Source organism: Hetaerina americana, unplaced genomic scaffold (assembly GCF_022747635.1).
Source record: "Hetaerina americana unplaced genomic scaffold, ioHetAmer1.1.p SCAF_1, whole genome shotgun sequence".
Lineage (NCBI taxonomy): Eukaryota > Metazoa > Arthropoda > Insecta > Odonata > Calopterygidae > Hetaerina > Hetaerina americana.
Genome location: NW_027286069.1, coordinates 83,274,623 through 83,291,745, shown reverse-complemented (window position 1 = coordinate 83,291,745; position 17,123 = coordinate 83,274,623). Strand labels below are relative to the sequence as shown.

Here is a 17,123-nt window from a genome sequence, read left to right as displayed (position 1 = left end):
GCTCCTTTCTTTCTGACTGCTCATAAAAAATTTCAACCCCCACCACGATCCCACTCCCTCTCGCCCTCAGTGAGAAACCTCCTCTGCCCACGCTTCAATGGACGCTTGCTAAACGGCAACGGTGTTCTAGAGAAACTGCTAGGAGAGAATGAGCGCGCTGGAGCTCCTTGAGAGATTTCCAGCCGCGAACTCCGTCCTCGTCTTTGCCTGCCGTCATACAAAAGAGACGGCACAAAGAGGATGGATTCGTATCCTTGTGGAAGATGGAAAGGGAGTAGGGAAGGAAGGATCGAAGGAAGTGGGCAAAGGATGAAAGAGGAAAGGAATAAGAAGAAAAAAGGATGAAGGAAGTGGGGGAAGAGAAGTGACAGGAAGGTTGCTTTCCTCCTCCTTTCGAAGGAGAGCAGTCTCGGTTTGGCTGGCAAAAAGGATGGCGGGGTGAGAGGGATGTGAGAGAGAAGGCAGCGTTTGGTTCCGCTAATGAAAGTTTAAGCTCCGTCGAAGGAGAGGGGAGTTAAAGAAGGGGGAGTGAGCGGTACGGTATGGAAGCTGAGCGAAGAAAGGAAATGAGAGGGGACAAGAAACATAGTGGGAGGGGGAAGAAGAAAGGATCAGAGGAGTATTTAAAATAAAAAACAGCAAAAGGGGGACCAAGTGAGAGTGCCACACTCCGCCTCTGAGCCCTTTAACGACTCAGGAGAAGCCGCGTGCCAACGCACCAACCAAAAGGGGATGAAAGAGGATAAAAGGGGGGAGGGAGGGAAAAAAGGTAGGATGGGACAGGAGGTGTATTTGGGGGGACAGGTCGGGTGGGCGCGCGCGAGAGGAGAACCGGGGTTTGCATTTGGGGAAACAGTGTTGAGGGGTTAGAAACTGAAGAGTACGGCTGAGGGAGGGAGTTGAGGCTTACAGAAGAAAAAGCCTCCGACGCGACGCGTTGTTTTAATTTTCCCCCTTCTCTGTCTCTCGTTTTTCAACCAACCCCTTCATCACTCCGTTCTATTTCGCTTCCCATTCCAAACCAAATTGCTTCTTCGTCTCCACCACCTCCAACCCCCGTCAATCCAGGTTTTCCTCAGTTCCGTGGGAAACCGTCCGGGAGTGGTTCAATGTTCCATAACCACATCCTACCACTTTAAAGTGGAGGCGATGTTCCTTTTCTTTCTCTCTCGGGTCACCTTCTTCTTCCCTCTCTGCCTTTCCTTTGAGTCCCTATTTTTCTCTCTCTCCCTTTATCTCTATTTCTCCCCCTCTATCTTTCTCTCTCCCACTATCCCTCTCCTCTCCCAGTTACAAACACACACACACAAACACCTTTCCACCTCCATCCTAGCCATGAAGGGCGAAATGAGCCGAGAGAGCGTTCAGGTAAACGGAGCGAAAAACAAAGCGGCGGGTGAGACTGACTGAGAAGGTTAGCTTAAAGGCTCTCACTTTTTAATTGATTGATTTACTCGAGGCTTTCGTCCTCATCGCTCCAAAGGATTTCCGCGAGTTTTAACGGAGAGGAAAATGGAAATTTGGGAAAGAGTCGCTCGCTAATAGTTTCAAACCCGTGCGCTTTTAATGAAAATAAAAAATTGCGACCTCCCACCGATATTAAACTGTGTTTAAGTTGAGAGGTCCTGAAACTATTAAACTAATTTCAAAGGAAGGATAAAACGTCGTTCCGTTTTTATGGAATGCTTTCTTAACAGCAATGAACATACCGTAGAGATATTCAAATACATTCTCGAATAATTTAAAACTTTACGTATCAAATGTTGAGTTTAAAACATAAATGAATAAGCATTTAAGCAATGAGTGTCCTAGCTAAACATTTTATTGAAATAGCCTAATAGCTTTCTCTCGGGTCAGTGAATCTCTATGAAAATTACACGACATTTGATGCCAGACGAATATTAAAAAAAAAAAAAAACTATGATTAACTTTATGTAGACGGAATGGGTATAATTTATAATGACTTTTAACGCAACACTCTAGAAAATTGAAACGTCAAAGATATTGTGTATAACCTTGTTGTTTTGTCTACACAATTTGCTGGTAAAATTTTACTATTAGTCTTATTACCAAAATAATTTTTCTAATGTTTAATTATAAAGCTTATCTAACTTCAACCTTTGAATAAAACTTTATTTCTGCTAAAGTATTTCACATAAATCCAAAAAGAAAGAGGGAGACACTTAATTGATATAAATTGCCGTATTTAGTCCTCATAAAAAATTTCAGTTGCTAAATATACTTCACACTAGGAACATACGACACTAACATGAATCTCACGCGAATATGCTAACACCTATGGTCGTCACATACCAATTCAAAGAAGGGAAACCTAGACTTGATTAAGAACTGTACCCGAACTATTATTATCTAACTATTATCCGAACCATTATTAGTGACAACACAGCTGCCTAGATTTACTGCAAGAAAAAGAACATATACCAGAACGTATTCATATCATACCCTGAAATTAAAACCGAACAGTTTGGCAAGACGCTGGATAATTACAACTATAAGATATTATTATAAAAAACCACAATGTTCGTTTTAGTTTCATTTCCTTTTGATGGTTACACAGAGAAAACCAATGTGGATAAAAACGGATATTTACCATATTTTCTGGCATTTTTGGTTTTAAATGAAATAAACAAAATTATGTGGGTCTAAAAAAAAGTCTAACAGTAATGAAGACAACATTAATTACCGGTTAATAGTGGAAAACCCAAAAGAGGTAGGACTTTAATGAAATTTATGAATGGTCTAAAATTTAGTGAAAACTCTGGCCCTATTTCATTAACTTACCGATTCCCTCATTAATTTCTATCAAACCTTTATTGTTTTCCCAAATAAAATTTGACCGACCACACTAATTAATGATATATTCTTCACTTATTCTCGTGTGTCCATCTTGCTATTTCCTTGGAGTATAGTTTTGAAAGTGCAGACTGCTACCGGGAAAATACCCTGCCTAACTTTACCTTTGCAAATTTCCATTCCCTACAATTATTTCTTAATGAATATTTACGTTGCATTCAGAAAATTAACTTGTGGGTGTCTGCCAGGACTTTTTTAAAATAACGGATTCGACTATGGATATGAATGCCAAATTATCATTGCAGTTTCTCAACCACTATTTTATAGTTAGTTACCTTGGTTTTTCTGTATTTACGAATTGTCAAAGGAAATAAATTTCCTTTGACAAGTCGGTGTTAGATTCTCTTTCTCTGACTTAATTCTTGCAGTCTGATTGACTAATACAGAAAAAGACCGCATCGATTCCCATGCTTTGTAAGTGTACTCGAGAGCCTAGCTAAATGTTTCATTATTAATCTTCATTTACTTTCTCTGCGGTTTTGATGCTCATATTTTAGTTCCATCATAATGGATGTAATAGTAATTATTATTTGCACCATTATAGTTTTGCCATAATTTTACAAAAATATAAATGGTCATCATTAGTCATGGACCAATTCCTTAATTAAGAACTTCTAATGTTCAGCAAAAACACTGATGTGGTTACTGAAAAATTGTGGCCAAATAAATGAGAATTAATAACACTCAGTTGTTTTTATTGCATTTTTCCAATCCCATTCGGTAAAATGAAGTCGATTCCGTCCGATATTAAAATATCGGACGGAATCGGATTTCCCGCTCAAATATCACATGCAAAGTTCTATTTATGCACATACATCCATATAAAATATATACCCGCCATTACATTCGCGTACTGTAATGGTTGCATTAATATTATCCTCCGATTGAAATTTTATTCGATATGTTGCCAGTAAGAAAAGCCTAATGCTTAGGTTTTTAATGTTGATTACCCCTTTAATACAATGGTGCCTCGATGTCTATTTCCATCAGCAACCCTAACTTCTCTTTCAAGCAGTCGTTTTCCCACCTGAACAACATTTTTATCATCATTCTTGGATTTAGCAGTTCCACTTGCAAAACTTTAATTTCTAACATTACCCTTATTTTATTTTGTCTGACTGAGATACAAAACGGGTCTCAGGACGAATTCTTGATAATATCAACTTCCTAGAATTCTAAGATCCAATTTCCCTTAAAAATTGACCAATTCTTCTGTAGTGTTATTTTTTCATTTTTCCTGAAAATTCGTCTTTTCAATTTATGATTATTACAAACATAATAATAATATGAAAAAATGTATGCATGCTTACCTCACGTTGAAAGTAGGACGTGATCCTTTCAAATGTACATTCCTGAAAAGACAAATATAAATTATAATGCTACAAGCATTAACTGCCATATAATTAAAATTCACTTTAAATTACATCAATAATGCATATCGTTTAAATATGAAGCCCTAATACACTAATAAAGCAGAATACAATATTAATTTAGGTTTAATTTTTAACCATAATATCATGACGTCATATTGTTTAATTAATAAGAACAGCGTTATTAAACATTAAAAACAAAAAATTAAAAAAAGTACCTGTCATGAAGAAAGAAAAAAAAATGTCTATAAAGAAACGTGGATTAAAAAGGATTTTATAATTAACAATTAGCAAATAGAATATCAAAATAGCGAATGCGAAATACTTTTTATGCACACTGCGTAACAATTTCCAAGTACAGAAAACTAATCAGGCTACTCAGTAAAAAGTACAGTCTGTGTAAATATCACGAATATTCTTCCAAAGTTTAATGAACAACAGCGTCATTCATTTCAGTACGCCTAACATAATTATGAACGAAAATTTATGCATCCAAAAAGGCCAGCTATATAATAAATCACTTTCAGAAAACATAGAAGTTAGATAGATAGATCCCTAGGACTTAATGCTAACAAGCTCTTCGCTTTGTTTGGGGACGAAATCAAAAATCATTCACCCTCACAGGCTTACATGTACTCATTAAGAATTACGCATATTATTGATTCTCTTTTTCTCTACATAAAAATCTGCAGGAGTCCGAGAAGTAGTGGAATATGAAAAATATGAAACGCTAGAAAGGAACGAAGCATCATTCAGCCTTATAAAATCGTATTTTGGTGCTGCGAAACTGTCAAGCGTCTGGTGGAGGGAATGGATATTGAGAGAGGGTGTTGGTGTGCCGGAGATAGCGAGTTCGGATGACGGGAATGCGTAGAAGGAGAGCGGTAGGGAGAAGTAGTGAGGCTGGAACACGGACAAGCGGAAAAGCCTCAATTCCATGTCTTCCATCCCTACGAAACTCACTTGCGCTCCGAAACATCACCAGCAACCTCATCCCATATCCAAACCACCCCTCCGGTCTCCATCCCCCACGAAATCAACCCCCGAAGAACCTTATCTGCATCCGAGCCGACCAGCTATGGCACCCGAGAGAGAAACGGAAAGAAAGAGGGAAGAAATGATAGTCGCTTGAAGCAAGGATATAAGGATGAAGATGAATATAAGCATTTGGATGGAGAGTAGGAAAACATTTTATGGCGGAAACAGCAGGGACGAGAGCAGGGTATAAGAAAGGGGGGCTGAAGGGAAACTTAAAAATAAGCCAAGCCTAGGTGATGGAGGGTACACGGAGTGAAGAATGAATAGGAGTTAGCGAGGGAGGTTAGCTGGGAAATAGAGGTGGGGTGAAGTGGGAGGGGTTGGGTTTTGAGCTATGTCGGGAACGTCCGGGTAAGGAGATAAAAATCCCCTATACCTCTCCCCTTGTCCGCTTCGATATCCCTCTTCTTCCTCGCATTTCTTTCCTCCCATCGCCGCACCCAAAACTTACACTCACTCACCCACGCCATTCTGTCTTCCTGTTTTCCCCTGCCGGGCCCAGAGGGTTAGCAGATCCTCGTCATGGTGGGCGCCTTTAAAGTGCGTAACAGAGACGGACTGAGACGGCGTGAGAGTAGAGACAAATACAGGAATTTTAGCGCAAATAAAACTTAAAACATGTTTCATTGACTTCGGTGCTTAGAAAAATTGGTAAATAAAATTTTGCGTTTCATGGACGCTTATTTAAGACATAATTCAAAAGTCAAAGCGACATGAAGGAACTAAGACTCTCAGAAGATTACCTTGTAAGCTTGGATAGTAAATATTAAGTAAACAAACACTAAACGCTAGCTTAAACATATTATAAAAGTATGAACCGTGAGATTTTTACTTTTCATATCAGATATCGAAACCCCATACCCTCCTAACGGGTCGGACAATAGCTCAAAAACTGAGTATTATATAGCTGAAGAGGTACATCTAAAAATTCATTTTTTCCTTTCTGTTGACAAATTTATGGTACCCAAAAAAGAAATAAAGTACAAAAAGTGTCAAGCAACTTGTTTTTACCTACTTTGTTCTCTCTTTTTCCATGAACTGTTTCCTAAAAGCCCTTGTCACATGTTTTTTTCAATGTATTTTGTATTTGCTGACCTGATGAACATTCGAACTGTCTGCTAATAGTACATTGAATTTAAGATATTTATTAGAGAATAAATAATTATTTTCATTGAATTATTATAGGTTGTTAGATTACCAAGAAATAAATGCAGGGTAAAATGTTCACTGCAATAGTAATGAAAAAACACATTATGACTCATTAAGCATATTATCATGATAGATTCGTATGGACCAATTTCCCTGTTTCCGAGAAGGTCAATATCGGAGAACGTGCTTCATCAATCTTTAATATTACTTTATCAACAGTTACCTAACTTGTTAAAACGACAATATTAAGTTGTTAATTTGGAGGCTTGCGTATTAAGGGAAGTAAAGTACCAAAAAGCCACGAAATGACGGAAATGGCGCCATGGCTCCTTCGTCCAGTGCGCGGCATCAGAGGAAGGGAGAAGTGGCTTGGGAGACGATGCGATCTCTTGCCATTAAAGGCCCCCTCGAGTGGTGCGCCCCTGGAGGCAGAGGCTGTAAAACTACAGGAGGAACGCCATTTTTCGGGACCGCGGCGGAAGAGATTACAGATGAGGAAGGGAGGGAGAATGAAGCATGAAGAGGCGGAAGATCGCAGAGATAAGGTGAGGGATTACGAGAGGGGGAACACGGAAGGGAGGAAAGAAAAAGGATTATCACGTGAGGCAAAACAAAAAAGTAAAAAAAATAACGGTGGAGGTGAAAAAGAGCGGCAAGTGGAGTAAGGCGAAAGAGAAGAGGGGAAACGTAGTTACACGTTTCTTGCAGGGACTGCTGGAATTTATTTATTCCTTTTTTCTCCAGGGGTTAAAAGATCAAGTTTGAGATAAAGACGTGGGAGGTAGACATGAAAAGGGGTAGAGAGGTTGAGAGAGAGAGAGAGCGAAAAGGTGAGAGAGGACGAGAGAGATTCAGAGGGAAAGAAAGAAAGGGGAGGAATCAGAGAATATTATGAAGCAAAAGGAATTGTTATGACAGGGGGAAAGTTACATTTTCTTCCAGTTAGATGCTCAAACCCCCACATACACACGTCTGAAACTCGTGCGAGGTTGAATACATTCAAGGAGGGGTTGAAAGTGTTGTGAGAAGGGCGGTGGAGAGGGTTGGCGATGGAGGGTGATAGGGGGAAAGCGGAATTTTGAGGATGTCGGGAAGCGCAGTTTTCGCACGGGGAAGTCACAGGAACAGAGGGAGTGAGAGTGACTTGCGAGTGAAAAGGAGAAGCTGGGAGGATAGCAAGGCGGCATGCAAAGAAAAGGGGAGCCAAGAAGAGGGCGAGAGAGTTATCTAGAGAGAAGGCATGTGAGTTTGCTGGATGGAATCCGAGGTAGGTGAAGAGAACGGTAGGCCTGAAGAGAACGAGGGTAGGGATGGACACGGTGGGGAAGAGGAGGTGAGGTGGGGTTTCTGCTCTCTTCAAAGCAAAGCGTGGGAACGGTTCAAATAAACACCAGGATGAGAAAAAAAGAGAGATATATCATGATATGAAAGGGGCGATGTGAAGAAGTTCAACTGGGAGGGGCGGCAATACGGTAGAGATGAGTGGGAGAAAAAAATTGAGTCACGACGAAACACTGCATTTTTCACAAATTTCTCATCCGTCACAGCTCTGGAAAGTGAAATATAAAACCACTAGCCTTTTACAGAATTTTTACGGTAACCAAGGTAACCGCCGAAGTTTTATCCTACCCATATTTTATTTTCCCAGTGGACGTAACGTAACCACCAAACAAATGAAAATTTTGGTTTCGTTTCACCGCCTCAAATTTTATTACGATTCACTCACATATTCTTTAATTAAAATAATTTTGCTCCTTTAATTCAATGCATTTTCCATTTGCCAGTGAGGTCGTTGACTTTTTCCAGAAAAGTACTGAAGTTGAATTGTCACATAAAAAAAAGGTGCAGCAGACGCTAGAATTGAGATTTACGAAGAACGTCAACCCAACATCAAATGGAGTCATGGAATGGAAGTGTGTGTTCCTAGTCGCAATCCCAAAGGATAAGGATGTTTCATCACCTTGCGTTAGCCGCGTTCAGAATTGTATTGCATGTATTCATGATTCTGTTGGAAATTCTATAACAATGAGTAAAAAGAGAGAATGACATAAAAATGTACAAATAAATGGCTTAATAGGAAACTAGATAGACGCTTAGGCATGCCTTTTTATTGTTAGTGGGTTGATTTTTCTCCAGAATAAATCTATACGTAGAATTTTACCTAGGTTTCCACCTTCCATTGGCTATCACGCCTTCCTCTGTATTGGGGCTTGGGGTTTATTCATGACCAAAAATTGGTCCCCTCGAAAACTGCGATTCGAGTATTGCAGAATTAGCTCTTTACTCATAAGCCATCATTTATTGCGTATGTGTACACCAAATAATCATTTACATCGATTTCATACGAGGTGACAAGAAAGTAAATTGGCAGAGTGTGGTGTCTATCTCTGAAATATTGATAAAAATTAATATACACAGGATTTTCGGACGAACAGGGGGTCCATAACCGTCCGTGCTTTTTTAACATAGTTCCAAGGAAATGGCCGAATACACAACAGCAAAACTCGAGATAAGAGAAGGAGGGCAAATCGAGGTAGAAAAGAAACATATTAAGTCAGCTATGTAGATGATAGAGCGATAAATTGAATTCTTATCATTCGGTGTGGACATTTTTTTAATTTTATCCAGACATGCTTCAAAAAATAGGAATCGTCGTTCGCACAATTTCTATCCTCCGAATATTTTGTCTTTAGCAACTCAATACTTTTGGCCAAAAATATATTTTGACTGATGCGCTATTTTTTCTTGTGCATTTTTCGAAGTAGCATAATCCTATATACAGGATTATGATACTTCAAAATACCTATATTTATCATCGAAAGATATAAAGACCTTCAATAGCTAAATTTTACTTGGCGTATATAATACCACCCTCAGAAGTTTTGGCCACCGAAAATTGCATAGTTTTGTACGTATTAATACATGATTTGTGATAGTTGTGTTTTAACTCATGCGGTCTCACTTTCCTATCACAGGGATCATGGCACTAGGTTCCTGCGTAAAGAGTGTTCTATTCATATATTTACTACGTATTGTCTTTCCCTCACACAATTTTATTCAACTATTTCCCAGACTATCTACACAAATTCCAAGAAACTGCACGAAATGCCACGACAGTCGCATTTTGACGGAGTCTTCCGCAATATGTGCAGTACAATTCAACAATTTAAAAGGGTCAAATCATTTTCCTTGACTGCGATTCGGACCCTGATACCTCGATGTCCGGCCAAGTAACTTCAGTGGCTAAAACACTCAGCCGGAGATTGAGCGATTTGGGTTCGAATTCCGGTCAAGGCGAATAATTTTTACATTCGAAAATGGTTGCATTGCTCTCTACTCAACTTTGTACCTATTTTCGGGTCCTTTTTCTAAAGAAATACTAAAAACATTTCCTTAAAACTAAGGACTCAAATGCTATCTTGTTAATTGATATTATTTAGCGATCGTATTTTCTGGCCGTAGTAGATATTCTCCCAGCCAAGGATTACCATGAAGAACTATTCGAATATCTTTCTTTTCCTCGTTTTCTTAAAATATGATTGTGCCCTAAATGAAATTCTTTTCATTAAATAGGACATTTTCATTAACTAGGAAAATTATAGTAGATTAGGGGTCACGTTTTACACTACACAGTCGCACTAAACAGTATATTTGGGTCACCACTTGTTTATCTTAAGTATTATTTGCTATAAAATATATATATCAGGGAGTTTACTTTTTCCTTTTATTTTATAAGCTATCAGCAAAGGTGCCATGGTCATACACAAAAAACTCAAAACATTATTCAATTTCGTAAAGGCATGAATATTATATCAAGTGAGATGTGTCTGAAGATTATGCGAATGCGCGCCAACGTGAGCAGCATTTAAGTTGCAACACTTATTTTTATGACACAGTAAATATAACCCATAAGATATTATTACTAACCTATTTTTTAATTGCTATTTTAATTAATTTTTATTCTAAAGATTCTAAGCTATCCGTAACTCCATCGTAACGTTGGCAGTTATGTAAATGTATTTCTGGGAACTTTGACGGTTTCGTTCAAGCAAATATTACACCCTGCATTCATTTAAACCGCGCATTAAACAATTTTCCGTTACCATAAATCTTGAATGATACGGAATTTATAACTCAATATATCAAATCGTATTACTTTAATTCATTCGTTTACAGAGCGCCTCTGTTGATCATAGTACAGCGTTCACAAAAAAAAGAACGTGGTTAGCAATCCACTTTCACTGCAGGAGTTGCTAAAAAGGACTTTAAGATATGGATACTTTTTAACTGTTCAGCAAGGCTGACCTGTATATTCTGTCTTAATCCATACATTTTGTTTCCAGGTGGGGCGGAGTGAAAAGCCTGGTGAAAATTACTGTGAACGTTTTTCAGATTGCTTATCGGTTTGACCTCCTGGTAGTTAGGCAGCGGGGTTATACACGGATACAATGCATATGTCGAGCACTCAGGCGTTGAAAAAAATTCCTTCCTCGAGGTAGGGACTTGGAATGCTTGAACTGCTTTTCCGTAATTATTCTTTGATTTAAATGGAACGGGATGCCTATGCTCACCAAAAGTGATGCTGAATTTTGGCAAACGACTTTTTAATAGCTTCCTTGTCTTTTGCTAGATGAATTAATACACATGAAACATATGTCGAATACATTTGAACAAATCAGGTCCTCCACCTATTTTGAAATATATTACTTCCATTACTATGATAGTAATCATATGCATTACTTTTTCGTTTATTTTTTCGTATGAATTTCCAAATATGAAAACGATGTTTTCTTTTGCTGTTTGAGATGATCCGCGATGGATAAATGTTTATTTAATTAGGAACAGTAGTAGTTTTTAAATTGAGAAATATCTGCCGCCTACGAAATTCAAACCCGGGCACTCACAGTGTGAAGCCTATACGTTATCCATAGCACCATCTCGATCCCCTTTAATAAGAGACAGTATTATTAATCATCAATAAAGTAAACCAAAAAAATTCTCTCTCGGGGTATGTATGCTAGCACATAAAGAGCGTAGCTGCTTGAGTTTCATATTTGATACGAGTATGTTCGAAGAACCAGCTTTATCTATACTTTTTTTTAAGTGAAAGAGGGATAAAAATATCTCATTGTGACTTTTAAAAGAATTTTTGAGGCGTTTCAAGGTACAAAAGCAAGGTTTTGGAGTTTCTCGAAAAAAGTGCTAAGGGTCTCTGCGAGCGAATAGGAAAGTTTTCTGAGGAAACGGAAGAGCTGTACCGTGACATAAGCGCGAGAAGCCTATGTGGTCTCGAGAGAATACGAATGGGCAAATGGCCACGAGGAGCTTTCAAAGCACAAGGAGGCGGTCATTATTAGAAGGAAGAAGTTTGAGTGATGGATAACTCCTACGTCAGCCCCAAAGCCAGAACCGTACAATTCCCTTCTACGAGAAGTTTTCCTCCATTGACCTTTCAACTAGCTGAAGGACTAACTGACAATTGGCCACAATATCCTTCACATTTGAACCAATGTGGCAGTTTTCAGGCGGTTATGTCGGCCAATTTTCTTTTCCACGATTTTTACCTAAGCACAGAGATGAAATGACAGAGGAGAACAACATGAAATATCAAAACTCAAACCTATCATCTGTTGGTATGCATGGGCAAAATTACTTTATATTATGAGAGTAAAATTTCTTAATTACTATAAGGCGAAGATATTGAGAGTTCCAAAGGCATACACTCAGTCGCCGATTATATCCGTGGTTCTAAAATCGGTCCTGTTACGGAAAATCAGGTTCAGATTAGTTAAGGGTATTGAAATGGGAAACGTTTTTATTTTGGTTCGCCCACCAGTATAGAACACTCGCCCTGTAATTTAAGTCCAGGTTTTGCTGATTTTTTCAGAATAAAATTCAATTTATTTTCAGTTTTTCAGCACATTGTCATCAATTTTTAGTCACCAAAGACATGAAAAATAGCAGAAATTGTTTTAAATTTCTCTAGGAAATAGTAGAATTCATTTGGACGTGGGTAGGCATTTCGAACACGACATGTTTCTGTTCAGATTTTACCTTTCCTCTTCATCCGACCTAACCTTCTCCCTTCCTGTTATCACCCCTTTTTTCGATAGTTCTCATTCGGTATTCATGTCACATTTACTATTGCAGGTTTATACTCCGCACACACACACACCTTTCCACACAAACTCTGGCGACCGCTTGAAGTGACTTTCCAGCGCGACGCCCTCTCCTCTCCATAAAAGGGAAAGATGGTGCAGAGCGGGAGAACACGTGGAATGGGAGGTGGATGAGGTGAAGTGTGAGTCAATAATGGAAAACTAGAGTGAGGCGACGAGGAGTGAAAATGGTGAATAGGAGATAGGTAATGGATGAATGGTTGAGATGGAGAGAGGAAGGAGAAAGAGTTGGACATGAATGGAAGTAGCGAGTGATCCATGGGACTGGGTGTGCGTCGCAGAAGTAGATTGGTATTCTTTCTTCTGTCTTGCCCGAGCTTGAACCTATCTACTTTAGGATTGGGGAACGTTAACCCAACACAGCTGCGTAACAGTATAAATACCTGAGTACAATCCTTAATGCACGAATGAGGATTACATAAGCAGCTCTGTTGGTGTGGTGTAACAAGTGTCATCAAGAACTAACAAAATGTCATCAGATCGAAGTTGAACAAATTTAGTATCCTTTGCAGGTACCACGCATTAAAAGGAAGAATTTCGATTTTGATTTCCTTACATTCTCCATCTTGTATTACAGTCTTTAATATTCCGTTAACTCCCAATATTTCTTCCTTTTATTTTTCTACCTTCATATGAACATAACTATTAACTTCTTCCACCAAATTAAAACCTTGTTGTCCCTCATCTATGTCCAAATATTTTTTTTTTCATTTTTCTCCGACTTATATATCTCGAATGCCGCAAACATTCAAACCATTTAGCGTATTGCTCATGTCAATCAATTAATTTATTTTTTCTTTGGGTCTTGAATTTGCGTGCTTGATATTAAATCACTTCCTGGAACTACTTCTGTGAAGAACGTAATTATCATAGCAAAGTCTCTACTAATACATGTATTAACCTACTACATACAAGTACTTCTATTTCCATACTTGTACATCTATAACGCCTATTACGACATACTGTCTCCTCCATTATAGTTTGCGCACAGGTTGTCTGCATGTTCGCTCTCCTAATTCCTTAAGTATTTATTTTCTATAGTTTTCTTTAAGTATATGCTTATCTTTACGCATACGAATGCCCCGGTTCCTTTAAATCACTAATCAAGAGCTAATATCTCTTGGGCGCTTTGTTATTAATTATTTATTCTCAAAAACTACTTTCTTGTAACTCTTTCTTTCTTGAATTCACGTTTACACTCGGCTCAAGTCTTTTGCATGCCAACTTTAACAGTATACAATATTTAAGTTAAAGTACACTGTCGATAGGCGATAATTCTGCCTTACACCCCAGTGTATCAATGACCATTTCCATTCTCCATCCGCTGGCCTTATTTGTGCAGCCTGATTCATACAAAGGTTTCGGTATTCTCGATTAGTCGCATATATCTCTAGCCTACTCTCAATATTCGGTAATACCGTCAACGGCTTCTTAATTCAACTCAGTAGAAAGCCTTAAAAGTATGAAGATGGAGGTAGGCCTCGATTCCCAAAAGATTATTTGAAAATCATAGAGCACTCTACTCGAAGGCACCAACTCATATTTTACTTCTAATTGTAGATTTTCCGCAAGTGTCTCCGGAAATCAAATGAATACTGATGACCTCCAGACCTTATTTTAGCTTATTTTTCGCTATAAGTTCTGTTTTCACAGAAAAAAAGGATTGACCCTAGTGGGGACAGTTTACTTCTGACGTAGATGTAGGAACGGAGAATGTTTGCATTTACGGATATTTTTGGTATGCCCTTTTCTACAAAATAAATAATAAAATAAAACTTTGTGTTGCTCCATATGTGTTTTGAGATTCAATCCATTCAAAATTTGAAATAAATCCACAAAGCACACATATCACACGCATCTGGACAAGCAATCTGAAGAATGTCGTAAACGTGTAATGAAACGAAAAAATGTTAGCCACACCATCCTTCGTGCGTATTTCAAAACAAATATTGTATAATCTCAAATACTATTTTTTTCATAAATACAATTCCTTCCTTTTTGCATGAAGTTATGAGAATCGTGTAGGAATAAAGAAAAAATCATTCCATGTAAATTTATTGGCACTAGGGTCGTATTAAAACCGATGCAAATATGAAAAATACATGCGGTTGGCAAATAATTTTACTTGGAGTCAGTAGAGAAGTTTCAACGCCCAGAGGGCAACTGAATATCAGACACCTCCTATCTCGCGATTGTCAGAACTTCTAAGCAGGTGATAAGCTTCCTGGAAATACACAGGAGGGACCTCAGATGTGAAACATGGTATTCGGAAACTCCTCCTTCCGCAATTTACCCTGGTAATGTATTAGTTACTGCGTCGCCCATTTAAACAGTTTATCCAGAGACTTCGGATCCATAATATTCCCCTAATGTATGCAATTACTCAAGGGCTATATACAGATAAATAGACATTTCATAGTAATTGGGATATTTCAAAATTTAACTCTTCTGCTATTTGGAAATGCATATTTGTCGCAAACTTTTAAATAAGATAAATAATATTATCACTAAAAGATTCTGAAATTCCGCAGCAGTCGGCGAAAGTGTTTCCTCAACTATACCTTTTTCTCTACTTTCCTTTCTGACCATATTGACTATCGATTCAAACGCTCGAATAACAAATAAAACTTAAATGGATCGTTATTTAAGAGTAGTTATTTTATATTAACATAGATAAGAACATTTATGACCTTATATTATTTTCACACACGTGCAGTCAGCATGGAATATATAAAATTTTTCTAAGAATCAGAACAAAATCGTCACATATAATATTAAACAAGCAAATTTCAGATATTGGAATGTATATATTACAAATACAGCTGTATTCATAAAAAAACATGATTTCAAGTTATAAGTGAACTAGGGGGAACCCAGTTCCACACGAAAAACCGGATTTGTCAGTAACTAAAAAAAACAAATGATACCTCTATTGAATTCAAGTGATATTTATAATTATACCCCATCGAATCGTTTAATTGTGACATAGGTATGTATAATTTACGTGTAAAACTACTTATGCTTAAATTTTCCATAATAACTCAAGAATTTTAGCAACAAATAGTGCTTATATGATTTGCATGTCGGTATCATGCCTGCACGAGTTACTGAGATCAGCACACTATGGGTAAAATCTATTGAAAATAAACACTACGTGAAAATACTAGTCAATGCATAAAATAAAATATTTCAATAGAATGACTCAACCATATCTTAATAAAAATTACTCTAAATGCAAGAGCATGTTTTATACCCAAGAGCACAGTAATATCTACTCATGATAAATTATCCGAAGTTCCTCTCCAAAGTACAGTCTACTGACATTGTTCACAAAAACCATTTGCTCATGCAAACCACAGAAATTTAGTAAAAAGCATTGCTTTGCAGTGGACTTCTTCGTTAATACCACGTGGGAAAAAATCACTGTTGTGAATAAACCAAATGAATATACTTTGTTTTCCTATTAACAAAGCTTTTTATTTCTTCACTATTTGCAGAGAATGTGTACGTTGCACAATCAATAGAAAAAATTGAATTTGGTGAGCTTTAGCATAGAAAACAAAGCTATTGTGTGCCATTATCAACTAAGGCTTGATTAATTTCAAATTGATTCATAAAATCCCCTATTGAATGAGTTCCCGGTAGAGCTAATCAAATTTCCGAGTATTTCCAGCTTAAATACGTATATTCCACGATATTGCCATGAATGCCAGGTGGGGCGAGCGCCGCAGGTATGGCGAGGAATGGCAACGGAAAAGAGAAGAATGGAGAGAGGGAGAGAGGGAGAGAGGGAGGAGAAAGGATACCGTCACGAAACGAAGAAGACTGTGGCTGAGGGTGTGGGAGGAGGAAGAGAGGGAGGAGGAAGCGGAACGTCGGAGGATGAGGAACTTGCTCCCGGGACAGTTGCCTGGGGCCATGCGGATCCACACGACAGAGGATCTGCGGTGAGAGGGCGATGGGTCGGAGCAGGGCCCAGCGTTGGAAAGGGGAGTGCGTGGAAGAAGAACAAACCATGGGAGAGGCGAATAATATAAAGGGACGTGGTGGAGAGAGAGGCTGGAGGAGAGATTTGGGAGAAGGATGGATTAAAAGGACGGGCGGAGGGAGGCGGGGTGAGTGCAGATGGGCGATGGTGAGCATGTGTGGAGCAAGGGGGGAGGGAAGAGGAGGTGAAGCTGGAAGAGGGTATATGGAGCGGGAGGGAAGGGAGGGGAAAGGGAAAAAGTGAGAGGGAGAGCGGGAGAGGAGAGAGTGCGGTAGCGAATGAGGGGAAGTGGGGGAGGTTTGGTACGGGAAGGGTCGAAGGGTCACGGAGCAGCAGTTTGGGGCACTGGGCGAGCGATAAAGGTCAAAGGAATAGGGAAGCCAACCTCTTCCATGTCCGGCATCCACGGCCCCGAGCAATACCGGGTAAGTAAACGCCTACAGACCGACCCTCTCCAACACGATTGCCTTGCATTCTCGGGAAGATACCAACACACAATACCTGGAAAGAGTTCCGTTTTGTTTC

General features: G+C 38.7%; 1 long non-coding RNA gene across 1 annotated transcript in view; it reads right to left on the bottom strand.

Moving 5' to 3' along the window:
• Nucleotides 1-17,123, bottom strand: part of LOC139686343 (uncharacterized) — a 171,229-nt gene that overhangs the window by 46,479 nt on the left and 107,627 nt on the right. Inside the window, exon 3 of the long non-coding RNA XR_011700367.1 lies at nt 4,185-4,226. This is a non-coding gene — a long non-coding RNA (uncharacterized lncRNA). The remainder of the gene's footprint in view (nt 1-4,184; nt 4,227-17,123) is intronic.